The 19,457-nt window shown below is 46.8% G+C and overlaps 1 protein-coding gene across 1 annotated transcript in view; it reads left to right on the top strand.

Annotated features, from left to right (window-relative positions):
- The first annotated feature begins 3,028 nt into the window (after positions 1-3,028).
- PROSER2 (proline and serine rich 2) overlaps positions 3,029-19,457 on the top strand; it is a 49,423-nt gene continuing 32,994 nt past the window's right edge. Inside the window, exon 1 of the mRNA XM_002717494.5 lies at positions 3,029-3,190. The gene's annotated coding sequence lies outside the window, so the exon portion shown is untranslated. The remainder of the gene's footprint in view (positions 3,191-19,457) is intronic.

Raw genomic sequence — 19,457 nt, 5'->3', positions numbered from 1 at the left:
TACTGGAGTGCCTGGGTTCCATGCCCACGTCCAGCTCCTGACTCCAGTTTCCTGCTAACGCAGATCCTGGGAGGCAGCCATGATGGCTCAAGGAGCTGGGTTCCTGCCACCCGTGTGGGAGATCTGGATGGAGCTCCTGGCTCTCAGCTTCAGCCTGACCCAGCCTCAGCATTTGGGGACTGAACCAGTGAGCAGAGAAATGCTCTCTTTTTCACTGCCCTTCAAATAAATTAATTGAAAAAAATGTTTAAGCAGTAAAATACCATATAGGAAGAGCCGCCTGAGTTTCTTTTTTTCCTTTTCTTCTCCCTGGATGTGATCCAGGTCATTTCATGAATAACTGGCTTCAAATTCTCCCTCTAAACCATTTCTTTCATCCTTGGTTTATTCCCTACCCTTTCACACTTTTTATTTTTTTTAAGGTTTTATTTATTTGTTTGAGAGGTAGAGTTACAGAAAAAGAAAGGGAGACACACAAAAAGATCTTCAATCCGCTTGTTCACTCCATAAATGACCGCAGCAGCTGAAGCTAACCCTATCGGAAACCTGGAGCCAGGAGCTTAGTCAGGGCCTCCCACGTGGCTGCAGGAGCCCAAGCGCTTGGGCCATCTTCTACTGCTTTCCTAGTGCATAGCAGAGAGCTGCATCAGAAGAGGAGCAGCCAGGACTCGAACTGACACCCACATGGGATGCCAGCCCTGCAGCAGAGGCTTAGCCTACTATGCCACAGCGCCAGCCTCCTTTTTGCACTTTTGAGGCCTTTTCCATGTCCAGGTGACATAAAGAGCTCTGGCTAAGGGGCGCCTTGGGGACTGGGAGCCAGCCCACGCTCAGTGCTGAAGCTGGGTCCCTGGTTATGTGGGCTCTGGCTCACAGACAGGGCCACCTGACTATGATTCCCACAAAGATTTGGCCAGCACAAGCAGGGGTTGGCCTCATTCCCCCTAATGCCACTGGGATAAAACCTTCTTCTCAATCTCATTTTCTCTCCTTTTCCTCCACATACCCCCCCCTTTTTTTTTTTTTTGCCTTTTTCTTTCCTTCATTCCCAAGCTCATCATCCTTCGATTTCTTTTTTCTTTCTTCTTCACCTATATGATAAACCATCAAAGCTCAACCAAGTGTAAAGGACAATAATAAAAAGAAAAAAAATCTGGAAAGCACCTATCAAAATGTCTCTTTTTTTTTTTTGCATGATCTGAATCACCTAACTCAAAGGTATTTAACATTATTGAACTTCTATTAAGTCCCTTCATGACAAAAAAAATCTTTCCTACTTAGCATAATATGGGACAGAAGTTTAAGAGGAAAAAAAAAAGAACATAGATCCATTATTCACCAGGGATTAAGGGCTGTCAGAACTGATTCTCTCCTGGATTTGCCGCAGAAAGGGGGATAATAACACTTGCCTAATTAACTAGCATGTTGGGTAGATTAAAGTGCTTTGTAAACAGTAATTAAAGTGGCACGGAGTTAGGTGAGGCTAATGTATCATTAGAGAAAAACTTGTCTCCCCTTTAATCAGGTATCTCTTCCTGCGGAGGACAAATCTGTGATCCACGGTGGCGAGCCCTGCGTGGTGCCAGAGACCATTCTGTGCAGTGCCCTCCTTGCTACGTCTTCAGCACAATGGAGCCAAACGCCCATATCTCAGGAATAGAGGTTGTCCTCATGTTTGCCATTTCAGTACACAACAAACCCTGTAATTATTAAACCCCATAGCCGGCTTTCTCCCTCCCTAGTGAGCTGTTCCACCGTATGGAAACACTGGTGACATTCACTTCCACCCACTTATAAAAGCCTTCCACAAGTAGCTATTAACCTGAGCAGATGTTTCCACAGTGATAGAGCGAAGAAAAAATCCCAAGGAGCAATGGAGCCAAAACCTTGAGGCTCAGTGGGTTCAGCTGCTGCACCCTGTCTAGCTGTTTCCAGTTTCAGTCCTGACTGCTCTGCTTACCATCCAACTCCCTGCCAATGTGCCTGGGAAAGCAAAGGAGGACGACCCAAGTGCTTGGGACCCTGCACCCACATGGGAGACCCAGATGGAGTTCCAGTTTGCTGGCTTCGACCTGGCTCAGCCCTGGCTGTTTCAGCCGTTTGGGAAATGAACCAATGGGTGGAAGATCTCTGTCTCTCTCTCTCTTTCACTCTGCCTGCCTGCCTCCCTCCCTCCCTTAATTCCCCCCGCCCTTTCTTTTCTTATTTATTTGTAAGGCAGAGTGAACAGAGAGAGAGAGAGAGAGGGAGAGACAGAGAGAGGTCTTCCATCAACTGGTTTGCTCTCCTAATGGCTGCAGTGGCCAGAGCTGAGCAGATCTGGAGCCAGGAGCCAGGTGCTTCCTCCGGGTCTCCCACGTGGATGCAGGAGCCCAAGCACTTGGGCCATCTCCTACTGCTCTCCCAGGTGCATTAGCAGGAAGCTGGACTGGAATTGGAGCAGCCAGGACTCAAACTGGCATCCATATGAGATGCTGGCACTGCAGGTGGCGGCTTTACCCGCTATGCCATAACGCTGACCCCACCTGCTTTTCAAATAAATAAATAAATCTTTAAAAAAAAAAAAAAAAACCTATTGGATGATTTACATGTGAACCTCAGTTTCCCACCTCTGTAAAATGGGGAGAAGAAACCAGAGGGCTGTTTTAAGGATTAAATGAAATAATGTTCAATGCCTAGTTCAAGGGAGCTGGTATTCAATAAACAGCAGTTGTTATCATTACTTTAAAAAAAAAAAAAAGCTTCTCAAACTAATGACCACAAAAGAAAAACACAGTTCTAGCTCATTGAGAGCTTCAAACTCAAATCCCTGTAGCTTTTCTCTACGTGGGTAACTCAGAGACGGGAGCTGGGGATTTTTCACAATGATCGTCCCATCATTCAAACCTCACACTTGAACCCAGGCACCCTGAGAGGCCACTGCGAGCTCGGCCCCGGCGCCCGGGCCTGTCCCTTTAAGCGCTGCGGCCGCGCGCTGTGTGCGGCTAGGGCATCTGAGCCCGGGCGGCGAGGGCGCGCGCGCGGCGGGGCGGGCGCGCGCGGCGCTGAGGGAGCTCGCGGCGGGACGGCCAGCGGCGGGACGGCCAGCGACGGTCGGCGAGGCGCGCTCGGGGCGAGCAGGCGGCGCCGAGGCTGCGGGTCGCCGTCCGCTCGGACACCTGTCGTCCCCGTGGGAAGGGGCTCCCGCTAGGTGAGTGTGGCTCTGCGGACCCCGGACAGGCTCAGAGCGCCGGGAGGGCGTCCCGGCAGCCGTGCCCCGAGTCGGGGCGCCCGTGTGGCCGGCGTTTGGTGGCGAGGCGGGGACGGTGGGTTTCGGACCGAGACCGGGGCGGCGGCGGCAGGGATCTGCGTCCCCCGCTGCGGGCGCCCCCTGCTCCTCGCCCTGCGCTAGGTTCCTGAAGTTGGGGAAGCCGTGGGGCGGGGGCGCGCACCTGAGGGGACGCGGTCTCCGCAGAATGTGCAAGGCTTTTTACACTGAGAAGGTTCGGCGCCTCCTTGGCGATTTCAGGGGGCCGGGGTCGCTGGGGGACAAACGCGGGCTTTGCTGATGGCGGGGGCTTCCTTGTGCGGGAGAGGGGCACTGAGGTTGGCAGCGAGTTTTTGTTTGACTCTAGCTTTGGGCGCCGGGAGTCCCCGGCTGCGCCCAGCACCGCGTCCCGGTGCCAGGTGCCCGGTGCCCTTCCCGGCCGGCGCCCGGCTTCCCGCCGGGGACCTGGGTCCCGCACTGCGCAGAGGAGGGCGCGGGTCAGACCCCGGCGGCAGGCCCCCCGGGAGACGGAGGTCCTAGTTAGGTGTTCGTCCCCTCCAGGGTGAGGTGGGGGTGGGGGGCCCGACAGGTAATCGAATCACACGGGAAGGTGTAGGATATGCTTTGTGAACCGGGCTGGGGGGGGGGGGGGTAAAAAAAAGAGCAGAAAATGTAGCTAATGTGATCAGTTGAACAAAAGACAATAAAATCAACTCCAGTATTTCTCCCAGGCTTTGAAAGTTTCCCAGTATTGTTTTACAGACTCTAAATTTAAGCATCTAGGTCCCCCCACCCCCTTAACCGCAGGAACTAACCTCAGAAAACTTTTTAACTCTGCCAGAACCTAATTGGTGCAGAGAACTTAAAAGTGAGCAAGGGAAAGTGATTCTGTGTGTCTTCCCCCACTCCCACCCCCAACAGGATAAAACATTCAGTTCTGTTGTAGGATGCTTGGGAGAAGAAGGTTCCGGCTGAAATTTTAATAGGGAACTTTTTTTCAAAAAAAAGTTTTTATTTCTGAAAGGTACAGAAACACCAAACCAGGTATACGTGTCCACGCGAGGAAAATGTTCACAGGAGAAATCTTATCAGAAATTCTTTTCGACTTCTGGTTTTCAATAACTGTGTATTTGCCCAAGCCTGCATTAAAAAGTTTGCCCTCAGAGTTCCCTTTCTGAATGTTACAGATTGTTTTTCTAGTTGGAGGAGATTTTTTTTTTTTTTTGGCTTCATGAAGCCAGTGTGGAAATACAAACAAATGCCCTGTTTACTTGGGATTGGGTGGGAAGGATGGAAGTTGTCTAAAATCCTGCTTGCCAAACCTGACAGTGTACATATGGAATCTTGGGTATTTTCTTGCCTGGACTAGTAGTAGCCATTTTTCCGTGACTGGATATATTTCTTGGTAGTCGCACTTCCAGTGAGCTTCTCTGAAAATTCTGGATGCTGGGAACTTAAAGGTGTCGGATTTTCTCCATGTCTAGAAACCAGAAATCCCACATCCATGTGATTATTGAGAAAAGCCTGGAAGACGGGTGATGCTTTAAGAATGCCGGATTCCATGGCTCCCTGTGCTGCATGGGAGAGAGGAGATTTGCCCCGTTTTAGGGCAGGCCTGATGTGTTCATTAATTCATTCAGTATATTCATGCTGAGCCCTAGCTGGTTACCAAGCTTAATGACATTGCTAGATGACAGCCTTACGGCTCAAACTGAGCAAAACCAGATCAAGTAAGCCTTGGCCGGGAGCTCAGGAGACACCTGGCCCTGGCTCCAAAGTTCTCAGACACCTAAGGAGCCCATAGTCGGCACCCTGTGTTGATTGTGAAGATAATCTCCCGATTACTGCTGAAGGAGAGTGGAGCCTCGGAACCTCAAGGGAGACAAGTGGGAAGCCTGGGTGGAGCAGGGCTAAGATCAGGGGATTCCTGGGACAAGAAGTTCAAAGGCATCTTATCTGCATGGTGATGGGACAGCCGCCAGTGGCACTGAGGCCAGTCGGTCGCTCAGTGTCAAGGAATCCTGGGAGCATCCCACATCTTGAGGTCTCTCCCTTGGTGGTGAAGGGCAGCGTTTAGTTTCTGGTGGCGGCGTGGTGGCTCCCCAGCCACCTGCGTGCTCTGAGGAGGATGGGCTTGGCAGCTGTGCACCTGAGGGAGTCCACTGGCCCCTGCGGGAGAGCCTCTGGCCCGCACGGGGCTGCCCCCTGCGCCAGTGATGTCAGTGCAGTGGAGTCACTGCCGGCACTCTGGCTATGAGACACAGTGGGGCTGTCCCTCTCAGTAACACTTCTGTCCTCCTTCCAGACTCCCAGCACTGATCTTGAAACCTGAGGCTGTTTTGAGAAAGTTGGAGCTGGGTCTGTTTACACAGTCGGGATTGGTGATAAAGGAATACGGAGGGCAGGATGTGCTGCCCTGTTGGAGGGAGAGATGCGGTGGCCTTTATGACTATGTCTTCATACTGTCAAGACACAGGCACTGGGAAGAGTTGATTCTCAGTTTTTACTTGTAGTAAAAACACACGTGACATAAAAGTTACCTGCCACTTTCAGGTGCATAGAGCGGTGGCATGAGGTGCATTCCTGGTGTTGTACAACCGTTAGGGCTGTCTGATTCCAGGACGTTTCATCAACCCCAAAGGGGTCCCATTCCCTTGAAGCACTCTGCATGTCCCCCAGCACTCTAGCCACGGAAGCTACTAATCCCCATCTTCATCTCTGTGGGTCCGCCTATTCTGGAATTCATAGCAATGGAATCATCTTGCAACACGTGACCTGTAGTCTCGGATGTCTTTCATTCGGCCTGATGTTTTCAAGGTTCATCCATGTTGTAGCTTGTATCAGTCCCTCATTCCTTTTGATGGCTGAATAATATTCTATGTGTATGTCACATTTTGATTATCCATTCATCAGTTGATGGACATTGGGTCATTTCCATCTTCTGGCTATTGGCTTTTTTTTTTTAAAGATTTTATTTATTTATTTGAGAGGTACAGTTACAGACAGTGAGACAGAGAGAAAGATCTTCCCTCCCCTGGTTCACTCCCCAAATGGCCACAACAGCTGGAGCTGCACCAATCTGAAGTCAGGAGCCAGGAGCTTCTTTTGGGTATCCCATGTAGGTGCAGGAGCCCAAGTACTTGAGCCATCTTCTACTGCTTTCCCAGGCCATAGCAGAGAGCTGGGTCGGAAGTGGAGCAGCCGTGTCTCAAACCGGTGCACCCATATGGGATGCTGGCACTTCAGGCCGGGGCGTTAACCCACTGCGCCAGCCCCACCCACACATATTTCTTAATAGAATTATCTTGGTGGGGGGGAGTCTACACTCTTTTATACTACACTAGAAACAGGGAAGCTTGGTCAGTTGAATATCCTACAATGGTACATTTGGAATTTTCTATAAAGATCAAGAGGGTTTAACTGTAGTCAACATCTAAGTGGCTATTGTGCCAGGGACAGTTGTGTATACAACCATAGAGGTGGTCTTTGCCCTCAAGAAACTTACAGTCCTATGAAAGATAACATAAATGTCAAAAAAGTGAGTCAGTAGAGCCTGCGTTATGGCCCAGCAGGTCAAGCCGCCTTTGGCTGCTCTGCTTCCCATCCAGCTTCCTGCTGTTGCACCTGGGAGGCCGCTGGTAATAGCTCAAGTACTTGGGTCCCTACAGTCCATGGGGGTGATCCAGATGGAGCTCCTAGCTCCTGCTTTCTTCCTGGTTTCCCAGCCCTGGCTGTTGCAGGAATTTGGGAATGAATCAGTGGATGAAGATCCCTCTCTTTCTCTGCCCCTCTCCCTATCCCTCTGCCTTTCAAATGAAATAAATAAATCTTTTAAAAATGAATTGATAACAGAGAGGTCCGTACGTCTTTTGGGAATGGAGGACAGAGGTAATCTTTTGACCAGCGATGTCAGGACACCTACTGCAAAATTTAACATCTGAACTGAGCCAGTAAGGGGAGGATAGTGAAAAATCAGGCAAAAATGGTAGAACTGTGGCTTTGGTTGTCAGGCTGAAAGAGTTTAGCCTTTGGTTGGAGAACGCTGAAGGTTCAAGAGTAGGGTCATGATCGCAGATCGTGGTCTCTGGTTTTGCTGTGGAGTTGACATTTGCACACTGAGGAATAACTTGAACGGAATGTTCAGAATTGAGGAAAGGAAGATAGAAATATTGAAGAGAAAGATAAGAAAGGTGTGAACACAGGGAAGACACTGTACACTAGACTTCTTGGTGCAAAAACCAAAAATGTTTACGTTGACAGCTATAAGAAGCCCTGTGGGGCTTGCCGAATCCACTTAAAGGGCTGCACCTCTGTTTCCTCGTAGGGTGAAGACAAACTGTCCTCCATGTCCACTAGCTAGCCCCAGAATTGTTGACTCAGCTCCTGCTAATCCATTTTATAAAGCAGAGGTCTTTAAAATGCACATAGCGGGTTAAAGCCACAGCCTGTGGCACCGGTTCTGGTCCCGGCTGCTCCTCTTCCAATCCAGCTCCCTGCTAATGTACCTGGGAAAGCAGAGGAGGATGGCCTAAGTCCTTGGGCCCCTGCATCAACTTGAAAGACCTGGAAGAAGCTCCTGGCTTTGGCCTGGCTCAAGCCCAGTAGTTGTGCCCATTTGGAGAGTGAACCAGCATATGGAAGATCTCTCTCTACAGGTCTCTTTTCTCTCTTTATAACTTTGCCTTTTAAATAAATAAATAAATCTCTAAAATACACATGTTACAGGAATATACTGAGTGTTATTTTTTTTTCCTGTTGACTCCTATATTGATTTTAGAGACTTATGCTGAGGAAAAATGTTTTGGTATCCACATATCATAAAATCACATGTCCAGCCAAAATTTCGTTGCAGGGAAGACTTCCCTTTTTGACAATGTTAATTATCAATTCAATTCTAAAAATATGAGGCTAACCCTATGCAATGGCCAGCATTCAACTGTTTGACCTACACCATCGACATCATCATATAATTCAGGCTGTTCACTGTGCAGCCGTTTTTGGACCTTACCTTTTCATCCATTGGACAAATTCAGTCAACGCACTTGAAAATTCACAGAAAAGTATGGTGTCTTCGAATCTTGTTTCTTGGTGAATTCTCATTTCAGCAGAACTCATTTAGTTTTTGCTTACCAGGGTGGCGAGGTTCACAAGCTTTACGCCCAGCAAGCAACAGCCCTTTCTTGTTACTCGAGTGATTACCAAGCTCTGACTCTTGATCTACTTAAAGGAGCTCTGTTTTCTCCCAGAGAGATTGATAGGCAATCCCCGAACTTCTGAAAATAGTACATCTAAGCTGGTGGTTGGACTCATCCAGTTTTTACAACAGACATTTGGTTGGCCCATTCCTTGAAAGAGCGCTGAAAACCTCTGTGTGCTCCTCTATTAGAACAGGGGTGTACATTTGCGCCCCCAAACTGAACGTGCAGCAAGGGATTGGAGGGATTTGTTGCTGGGTGCTCTGGAAATTTTAAGAAGAGATGGGAGGCTCTGTGTACCCATTCCCTGGTGAAATGTTCTTAGTCCTCTTCCCAAATGAGGCTGGCAAGGAGAGATTTTTGGAAGATGAGGTTAAAAGTTGGATGCAGTGGATGGACCCAGCTGGAGGTCTTAGGTGAGCTTTGCTCCCCCTGGATTGTGTTGAAATCTGTTCCATTTGAGGTAAGACATGTAAATCAAACTAAGCAGCCATTAAAAATACAAATGTTAAATGAACGTGATCCAAGTCTGCTTTATTTTCATTGTGGGGATGCATGAAAAATTCTAAGCTGCTTAGGAAGAAAAAGCCTTGAAAACCAATAAGGTATAATTATTACTTCCAGCAAAAAGTAAGACATGTTAGTCCAGCACATAATGGGTGCTGGTAATATTTACTGAGTAAATAAAGAAGAAACACAAAAAGTTCTTTCACAAAAGAAGAACTTAAACTGGATTTTTTTTTATTTTGTAAAAACTTAATAATACAGAAATATAACAGGCATATTAAATGTCATTTCTGGGGAAAATTTAATTTTACATAGATATTTTAAAATATATATTTCTATATAAAATTTATAATATATAAAATATTTTACATATATGTAAAATATAAATTATTTTTACATATATATGTAAATGTATGAAATATATTTATATATTTAAAAGGCAGAATGACAGAGAGAGGGAGAAACAGTGAGAGGAGTGAATCTTCCATCCACTGGCTAGCACCTCAAAGGACTTCAACAGCCAGGTCTGGACCAGGCCGAAGCCAGGAGCCTGGAACTCCATCCAGGTCTTTCACGTGGGTAGCAGGGGCCCAGGCACTTGAGCCATATTCCATGTCCTTCCCAGGTACCTTAGCAGGAAGCTGGATTGGGAATAGAGCAGCCAGAGCCAGTGCTCACGTGAGATTCTAGCATCTCCAGCGTAACCCTCCATATCACCGTGTTGGCCCCGAATGTCACTTTTTCCAAAACGAGTTAAGAGTAAAAAAGTGCAGTGTCTAGCTTTGCAAAGATCTCATAAAATAGAACTGTTCTCCCAAATCTGTTGTGCCCTGGTTGATACTTTTTTCTGTTTATCTCCTGCCAGTTATGGTTATTACTTTTTGTTACTAGGAACTAATCAGACAACTAGTCCAAGTTGTTTTCAGGTGATTTACTTGAGGAAAATCTAATTCAGCAATGATAAATGGGTAGTCAGAGACTCCTTCCCTCAGGGCCTACCCAGGTGAGGCTGCCTGGTGAACTTGTTTGCATAAGCGTAGGCAATCAGTGACTTTCTTGTGGTGTCTGGTGCTGAGTGATTGCCTCCTCACAGCTGAAGCATTCACAGTGGAGACAGTTGGAAATCAACCTTGGTTTTCCACATTTCTTTTCAAAAGATGGCTAAATGAAAACATGTGGAGAAGTAAAATTCCTAGCCTTTTTTTTTTAAGATTTATTTATTTATTTGCAAGTCAGAGTTACACAGAGAGAGGAGAAGCAGAGAGAGAGGCAGAGAGAGAGAAGTCTTCCAATCCACTGGTTCACTCCCCAATTGACTGCAATGGCTGGAGCTGCCCCGATCCGAAGCCAGGAGCCAGGAGCTTTTTTCCAGGTCTCCCATGCGGTTGCAGGGGCCCAAGGATTTGGGCCATCTTCTACTGCTTTCCCAGGCCATAACAGGGAGCTGGATCGCAAAAGGAGCAGCTGGGTCTTGAACCAGCGCCCATAAGGGATGCTGGTGCTTCAGGCCAGGGCATAAACCCGCTGCGCCACAGCGCCGGCCCCACCTTTTGTTTTTAATGCTTTTTAATATCCTTCAGGGCTAGTTAGAGTTTAACATTAGACATTTCAGAAGTCAAGCAAAACCCAGTTCAAAGAAAAAGCTTAATTGTATAAAATGCTAAACTGTTGGTCCCACCTGCATTTTAAAACTTCAGAGCAAGGGGCGGGCATTTTGGGGCATTGACCCAGCCTGTCACCTGGGATGACTGCATCTCATATCGGAGTGCCTGGTTCCCGTCCTGGCTCTTCTGCTTCCAATCCAACTTCCTGCTAATGCACGTGGAAGGCAGTGAATGATGGCCCAAGTACTTGGGCTCCTGCTACCCATATGATACACCCAGATGGAGTTTCTGGCTCCAGGCTTCAGCCTGGTCCAGGCCTGGTTGTTGGAGGCATTGAAGAAATGAATGAGTGAGGCCGGCGCCGCGGCTCACTAGGCTAATCCTCTGCCTTGCGGTGCCAGCACACCGGGTTCTAGTCCCGGTCGGGGTGCCGGATTCTGTCCCGGTTGCCCCTCTTCCAGGCCAGCTCTCTGCTGTGGCCAGGGAGTGCAGTGGAGGATGGCCCAAGTACTTGGGCCCTGCACCCCATGGGAGACCAGGAGAAGCACCTGGCTCCTGGCTTCGGATCAGCACGGTGTGCCGGCCGCAGCGGCCATTGGAGGGTGAACCAACAGCAAAGGAAGACCTTTCTCTCTGTCTCTCTCTCTCACTGTCCTGTCAAAAAAAGAAAAAAGAAATGAATGAGTGAATGAAAGCAGGCTCTCTCTCTTCCCCCCTCCCCCCGTCTCTGTTACCCCCCTTTCAAAGAAATAAATAAAAATCTTAAGGGAAACGTCCAAAACAAAACTAATTCATTGTGCACACTTCCAACAACAAGCTTTTCCCTGAAGGGACTTTTTCTTTGATCTTCTTTGCTAGGATAAGGTCCTGGTTTGCTTAGTGAATGTTTTTAGAATTCCAAGGATTTTTTTTCTTGAAATTGAGAAACAGCCCAAACTAAAGAGTGGTTACAACATGTTTATTTTGCTTCAACCTGTTCATTTGTACAGAGGCCCCTTTTGTAGGTTAATCTTGGTGGTGGATTTCACCTGTAGATGGATCCTGTAGATAATGGCATTTACTAAGTGTTGTGAGTATTGGGAATTGTGTCTGATGTATTTACTGGTGCCAACGTTTTAATGTATCATTTGTGAAACCAAGTTAAGCATCTTTTTTATTGCTGTGATTAAAGTCACTCCCCTCATGGCTGGCACTGTGATGTAGTAGGCGCTGTGGTGTAGCAGGTAAAGCCACCGCCTGCAGTGTCGGCATCCCACGTGGGCACTGGTTCGAGTCCTGGCTGCTCCTCTACTGATCCAGCTCTCTGCTATGGCCTGGGAAAGCAGTAGATGGCCCAAGTCCTTGGGCCCCTGCACCTGCGTGGGAGACCCGGAAGAAGCTCCTGGTTCCTGGCTTAGGATTGGCCCAGCTCCGGCTGTTGTAGCCATCTGGGGAGTGAACCAGCGGATGGAAGACCTCTCTCTCTCTCTCTCTCTCTCTTTCTGTAACTCTGTCTTTCAAATAGATAAATAAATCTTAAAAAAAAAAAAAAAAAGAAACTACTCCCAAGTGCTTAAGCTTTTCTTTTAAAGATCTGTTTTGCTCTGACTTAAAAAAATTTTATAGAGATGGACAGTTGGAATTTTGGTTAAGTAATGAATATTGACTAAGTCTCTGTTTTGAGGAGAATATAATCTAAAACGTGTGGTTATATTTTAAAAGCATTCTGCCTATAAGGAGTTTATAATCTAATTGGAAAAAAAACAGAACACATAGAAACCTGATGCATCATCAGTCCTTTCAGAGTGACACAGGTGGGCTGTACACGGAGTACGGCAGGAGCCAGGCAGGGACGTCAGGAATAGGGCTGGGAAGGAAGACGGTTTGGCAGGGATGTGTGTGACTAGGAGAGCCACAGGGGAGGCAGTCAAGAGCGCTCACTGTTGAGTGGCACCTTGAGCACCGACTGGAGAAAAGGGTTCCTGTTGTGGAAAGTCAGGTGGAAGAGATAAGCTAAGGCCAGGTTCCACAGATAATTTAAAGCCTTATGTTCTTTTTTTTTTTTTAAGACTATTTATTCATTTATTTGAGAGGTAGAGTTACAGAGAGAGAGAGAGAGAGAGAGGTCTCCATCGCTGGTTCACTCCCTAGGTGGCCTCAATGGCCGGAGCTAAGCCGATCTGAAGTCAGGAGCCAGAAGCTTCTTCCAGGTCTCCCACATGGGTGCAGGGGCCCCAACACTTGGGCCATCTTCCACTGCTTTTCCAGGCCATAAGCAGAGAGCTGGATCGGAAGAGGAGCAGCCAGGATACGAACCGGCGCCCATATGGGATTCCGGCGCTGCAGGTGGAGGCTTAGCCCACTATGCCACAGCACTGGCCCCAGCCTTTGTTCTTACATGTGGGTTCCTCAGCCATATAGATTAGCAAAATGAAAGCTCTGCCAGCTTGTGAGGCCAGTGGCACCAGAAGTGATCCAGGGTTTCAGAAAGGTTATTGCAAATACTTGGTGATTTCCTGGGGCTGTTGTACTGATTTGAGAGTAGAAATACCTGGGAGGAAGTGAAGTGTAAGGCCCACAACTATGTTTGCCTCTGTTAGGTCGCTCTGTCCCTACGTGTGTATGTATGGCTTTGGTTGATGAAGGATAGGAGGGAACGACGCTGTTTTTGGTGTGTGAGATTGTAGACAGAACTAAGTTGTGCTCAGAACTCTCAGGTATGCTGTGGGAACTACAGCAGAATCCTGTTTTCTTTCTTTTTTTAAAAAAAGATTTATTTGGAAGTCAGAGTTACAGAGAAAGAGGGAGACAGAGAAAGAGAGAGATTTTCCATCTGCTGGTTCACTCCCCGGTGGTAGCAACAGCTAGTGCTGAGCCAGGCCAAAGCCAGGAGCTTTGTCCATGTCTCCGACATGTATACAGGGGCCCAAGCACTTGGGCCATTTTTCCTGCTTTCCCAAGCGCATTAGCGGGGAACTAGATGGTAAGTGGAGCAGCCAGGACTTGAATCAGCAACCATATGGGATGCTGGCACTGCAGGCAGAGGCTCTAATGCCACAGTACTGGCCCCTCTACAAGTTATTTTTATGGGAAAGAGGAAATGGTTAATTTAAGGATTATTTTAAAGACATAATGAGGTTGAATACTGTAAATGAGAGTGGTGATACTCAGTTTCCTTGCAATTTATGAACTGATTTAATGAAACTACAATAGAATGTCAGCATCATTCAGACCTTCATTTTTTAGTAAAGGTATTCTGTAAGAACTCATTTTGTTAACCCACATTATTTCTGTAAAAATAAGAATTAACACAGAACCAGATAGAAACTGTAAAAGGCAGATTCCTATCTTCAGGACAAATCAGAGCGAAGTGCTTGCGTCATCAAAGATACTCAGTTCATGTCCATATGAACAAGTGTTGTCAAGAGCCACTAGCGTCCAGGCCAGCAAGGGCTGGTTTGTGATTCCTGATCCTGGTTTTCACCCACCATGTAACCTGTGAAAAGGCCCACTCATGCTAATGGGCTGTGGTGATTCAGAAACAGTTCCCACTGTGAAACCCTCCCATATTTTAAAATGTTCTTGAAGGTCAAGAAAAACATATCTTTTTTTTTAAAAGATTTATTTATTTTATTTGAAAGAGTTGCACACAAAGAGAGATCTTCCATCCGATGGTTCACTCCCCAAATGGCCGCAACGGCCAGAGCTGCGCCGATCCAAAGCCAGGAGCCTCTTCCAGGTCTCCCACGTGGGTGCAGGGGCCAAAGGACTTGGGTCATCTTCAACTACTTTCCCAGGCCATAGCAGAGAGCCGGACAGGAAGTGAAGCAGCTGGGTCTTGAACCAGCGCCCATATGGGATGCTGGCGCTTCAGGCCAGGGCGTTAACCCACTGCGCCACAGCGCCGGCCCCAAGAAAAACATATCTTTGAAAGTAGCTTGGCTTTTAAGTCACCATATTAGTGTTTCTTCAGGGGGTAGCTTTAAAGATAGTTTGTCTCCTAAGATTGTTTGTCTGCGTTCTGGAACAGATCTTCCCCAGCTTCCTGTAAATGAAAGTGTGAGAGTAAGAGGATCAAAGAGTAGACATGAGGGGAAGCATCGATCCTGCCCTGGACTGTGGCGCGCTCTTTGCCCTTGCCCTGTTCTGCCGGTGTGCATGTGAATGCTGCCCTAGCCTGTGGGCTGGTCTGGCTGGACTGGCTCTAATCTGTAAAAGCATGCACGTTGATCCTGCCCTGGTCAGGTGTGCTCCTCGCCTTTGCCCTCATCTATAGATGTGCACATCGGTTCTGCCGTAGCCTCTAGGCGTGCATGTTGACCCTGCCCTAGGGCACAGGTAAGCTCATTGGTCCTGCCATAGTGTATAGCCTGAAGTGTATATGCAAAGGGGCTGCTTTTGAGAGGCTTGTCGCTGCGTCTTTGCCAGCTCAGCTTGCTTCTGTTGACTGTATCTTACCAGTGTTGGTTACTGTCTGAACAAGGAGTGAGGGTCTAAACCTTTACTGTGTATAGCTTCAGATCCAACTTGGAACTTTTCCTTTGTGAAAAGTGGATACTGGCAATGAGTTGGAGCAGTTTTATTTTTAAAATGTAATGTAGAGGATGGCGTGGCGTAGTGGGTAAAGCTGCTGCCTGCAGTGCTGGCATTCCATATGGGCACAGGTTCAAGTCCTGGCTGCTCCACTTCCTATCCAGCTCTCTGCTATGGCTTGAGAAAGCAGTAGAAGATGGCCCAAGTGCTTGGGCCCCTGCACCCCTGTGGGAGACCTGGAAGAAGCTCCTGGCTCCTGGCTTCAGATCAGCTCAGCTCCGGCCATTGTGGCCATTGGGGAGTAAACCAGCAGATGGAAGACCTCTCTCTCTGCTCTGCCTCTCTGTAACTCTTCCTACCAAATAAAAAAATAAATCTAAAAAAAAAAAAAGTGTAATGTAGACACCCTTAACAAAGTTAATTCTCAATCACTTGACAATGGCAAAGAGTTTTTCCACTCTTTTGTTCAGAACTATGACATATTTGGTTACTCATTTTGTGATTTTTGTTTGACCTGTCAGGAAGCTTAGAGTCCTCAGTAAATCTGATCAGGCTAACTTTTTCCTGTTTAACTCAGAGCTGACCTGTGCTCTAAGAAGAGTTTGTCTTCAGAATTTCTCCTCTTCCTTTTAAAGCCGTCCTGTCTCCGGTGTGTCCATCCCGAGCTGTCAGGATGCTGTGTTCCGTATGTCATCTTTTCTTCCCCTGCTGTTTCCTAACTTGTGAGCCCTGCATTGTCTCCTTCAATGCTGGGCCTCTCCAGGGCTTGAAGGTGTAAATGGTCTGATAAATCATCATTCCCCATTCCTCCAGGAAGCCGCCGCCTTCTGTTTTTCCAGCAGCAGGAGTCTGGTGCGTAAAGAGAACAAGCAGGCACCGTCCTGTGAGTGAAGCAGGCCAGGTCTATGTTGCAGGGCAGTCAGGTTGTCACACACGCACCCTCACTACCCCATCCCCGTCACTGGCATGTGATTCTGAATGTAGATGTGAAAGACTCTGTGTGTGTGTGTGTGTGTGTGTGTGTGTGTGAGAGAGAGAGAGAGAGAGAGAGAGAATAAATTTATCTGCAGCAGGCTCCCCTGTCTGTGGTGGACATGTTCCAAGACTCCTAGTGGTGCTTGCCGCCACTCACCTCTTCATTTTAACTAAGTGCTTCTCACGCACCTGGGCTGTAACGGTCACAGTTTCAGGTGCAACAGCAAAGCTAACACGAGTTCTTTTTCCTTCTCAATTTCATGGATTGGAGATTGGTTCCGACCTTAGATCATAGCAACAGCCTCAGCATGTGATTTTTTTCTTTCCTGATTAAGTTTAGAAGGTGCACCTTTTCACTTGAAGGACGCACTCTATCTCCCTTTCTGTCACTCTGCCTTCCAAGTGAATAAATAAAACTTCAGAGAAGAGGGGCGAGTGCTGTGCACAGCAGGCTAAGCCGTGTCTTACACGTCCCCATCCGTGTTGGAGTGTTGGTGCTCCAGGCTTGCCTCCACCTCTGAGCCAGCTTCCTGCCAGCGTGCCTGCTGGCAACAGCTGACATTCAAGCACGTGAGTTCCTGCCGTCCACGTGGCGAGGACCAGATGAAGCTCCTGGCTCCTGGCTTTGGCCGGAGCCGGCCTTGTTGCAACCATCTGGGGAGTGAACCAGCAGATGGAAGATGTTTCTGCTTCTCCCCGCTTCTCTGTCACTCTGCTTTTCAAATAAATAAATAAAAACTTTAAAGGGGTGAAGGAAGTACCTTGTGCCTTTTGGACTACTAACATCACTACTCTTGTGCTTTGGGTGCGTTTTAAAGTAAAATAAGGTGATTGGATGCCGTGACAGTTGGTCTGATAACCGAGCTGGTTGTTGAGTAAGTGACGTGCTGGAAGTGAATGCAGCATAGCTACACTGGCCCAGGAGTGGCTGACGTCCCAGGCAAGATGGAGCAGGACAGTGTGCAATGTCATCACTCTACTTAGAGTGGCAGGCAATTTAAAAGTCGCGAGTTTATTTCTGGAATTTTCCATTGATATTTTCAGGCCACAGTTGACTAACTGAAACTGCAGAAAGTGAAACTGAGGGAGCTGCTGTCAGTGGCAGTGTGCTAGGAAACGAATCCCAGCTCCGCACGCAGTGACACTCTGTTCGCGCCGCCGCGCAGTGGGTTGCTACCAAGGGATGCCGAGTGTTCATCCTACAGTCAACACTTGCGCTGTGTGTGCTTATTCCTGGCGTTCACGATGGTTGATGAACCTCGGTGACCGTTGGCTGGGCAGTACTGCGAGCGCCGGTGTGATAACCATCTCTGTACGTGGTCTTATGAGAACATTCCTGGTGGAGAGTTCCTCCAGAGGGAAGCGAGCAGTGGGATTTGGGGGTCACAGGACACACTTAATCTCACAAAGCACTGCCAGAGTGGTTGTGTTAGTTTGCTGCTTCTAGCAGTGGTACGTGAAGATTCCTGTTTCCCCACATTCTTGGGAACACTTCATAAATTTCATTATCTAGTGTTGCTAATCCAGGAAGATTAAAATAATGTCTTACTGTAGTTTCAGCCTGTCCTTTTGTCTACTAGTGATGTTGCACGCCTCTCTTGTACTGCTTAGTCACCATTGAATTTTCCAAAGATGTATAAATATTTACTGTAAAATAACATTAGTTTTTTTTTAAAGACTTACTTATTTGAAAGGAGAATTACAGAGAAGCAGAGGCAGACACAGAGGAGAGAGAGAAAGAGAAAGAATGAGAGGAGATCATCCCTCCATCCACTGGTTTACAAATGGCCGCATGGCCGCAATGCCTGGAGCTGGACCAATCTGAAGCTAGGAGCCAGGAGCTTCTTCCGGTTCTCCCAAGGGGGTGCAGGGGCCCAAGGACTTGGGCCATCTTCTACTGCTTTCCCAGGCACATTAGCAGGGAGCTGCATCGGAAGCGGAGCAGCAGTGACTTGAACTGGTGCCCACATGGGATGCCGACACTGCATTCAGCACCTCTACCCACTGTGCCAGCCCCAACATTAGTTTTTCAAAACAGTGGAAAAGGATGGGTTTTTCACTACTTGCATTTGAGCAGTTGAATCGCCTTCTTGGCTTGAGGATAGGGAGTAGTTCTCTCTTTCACACATTAATTAATGTTTTTTAAAAAAGATTTATTTATTGGAAACACAGAGTGACAAAGAGAGAGATCTTCCGTCTACTGGTTCACTCCCCAAACAGCTACAACCACCCAAGCTGGACCAGGCAAAAACAAAACAAACAAACAAACAAACAAAACCCGGAGCCAGGAACTCCATCTAGATTTTCACCTTTTTTCCCAGGCGCATTAGCAGGGAGGGGCTGGGTTGGAAGAGGAGGACCCATTCTGTTATGGGACACTGGCATTGCGGCTTAACTTGCTGCACCACAACACTGGCCCCAATTACGTTATTTTAAATTCAAGTTGGAGCACATATGTAAATATGAAAAATGAGGGCATAGAACGCTAGCATAAAACATGGGAGGTATTTTATTTATAGCCTTAGAGTAAGAAAGGACTAAGTTGGCAAAAACCCCGGAGCCATAAGCAAAAAAGGCTGATACATTGAACTACGTGAAAATGAAAATTTCTTCAGGTTAAATTACAGATTAAGGAAAATATACATTTTTGACTTACAGCAAACAGTGTCTGAGTCTCCTGCTGTGTTTTATGGTTGTGTTTGTCTAACCCAGCTCTAGTACTTTGTGTTAACTCCTTGAAATAACTTTATCTCCTTAGTTCTTTATTGGCTTTCAATAACATTTTATTTTTTTCTTTAAAAGTTTTCATATCCTTTGTTATATCTATTTCTAAGTAATATACACATGTATATGTGTAAATATATATTATACAAATTTTTAATGTAGCTAATTATCTTGTTTGTGGCTAGTTTGATTTTTTAGATATTTATTTATGTGTAGAAACTATTAAATTATTGTTGCTTCTAGTAATTTATGAGTTCTTCAGAGTTTTCTACAAAGACAGTAATTGTCTGCATATAATGATATTTTTAGTTTGTCCTTTCAAGTCCTTGTCTGAGTACTTTTTGCTTGCCTGGTATGTGAGTTAGAACTTAATAAAATACAATACATGTAGAATAGGAATGGTGATCATTGGAATGCATTTAATGTTTTACCAGCAAGTGTGATGTTTGCTGTTATTTTTAAAATAGCTGTCTTTATTAGGTTAAAACATTCATCTTGAAATTTTTGCATAATATTAAATTTATCAGATTTTTTTGTTAATCTGTTAAGATGATTGTATGCCTTTTATCTTTTAAGCTATTAATGAGGTATATTGGAAAATTAATGCTATTCCAACCATGCATTCTAGGGACTGTCTTGCTCATTATTTGTTTTTTATACTCCCCTTAAAAATAACTTTGTTTAGGGTTTTTT

This window comes from Oryctolagus cuniculus, chromosome 13 (assembly GCF_964237555.1).
Source record: "Oryctolagus cuniculus chromosome 13, mOryCun1.1, whole genome shotgun sequence".
In the NCBI taxonomy this organism is placed as follows: Eukaryota; Metazoa; Chordata; class Mammalia; order Lagomorpha; family Leporidae; genus Oryctolagus; species Oryctolagus cuniculus.
Note: the sequence above shows the minus strand (reverse complement) of the source record. Positions and strands in the feature narration are given on the sequence as shown.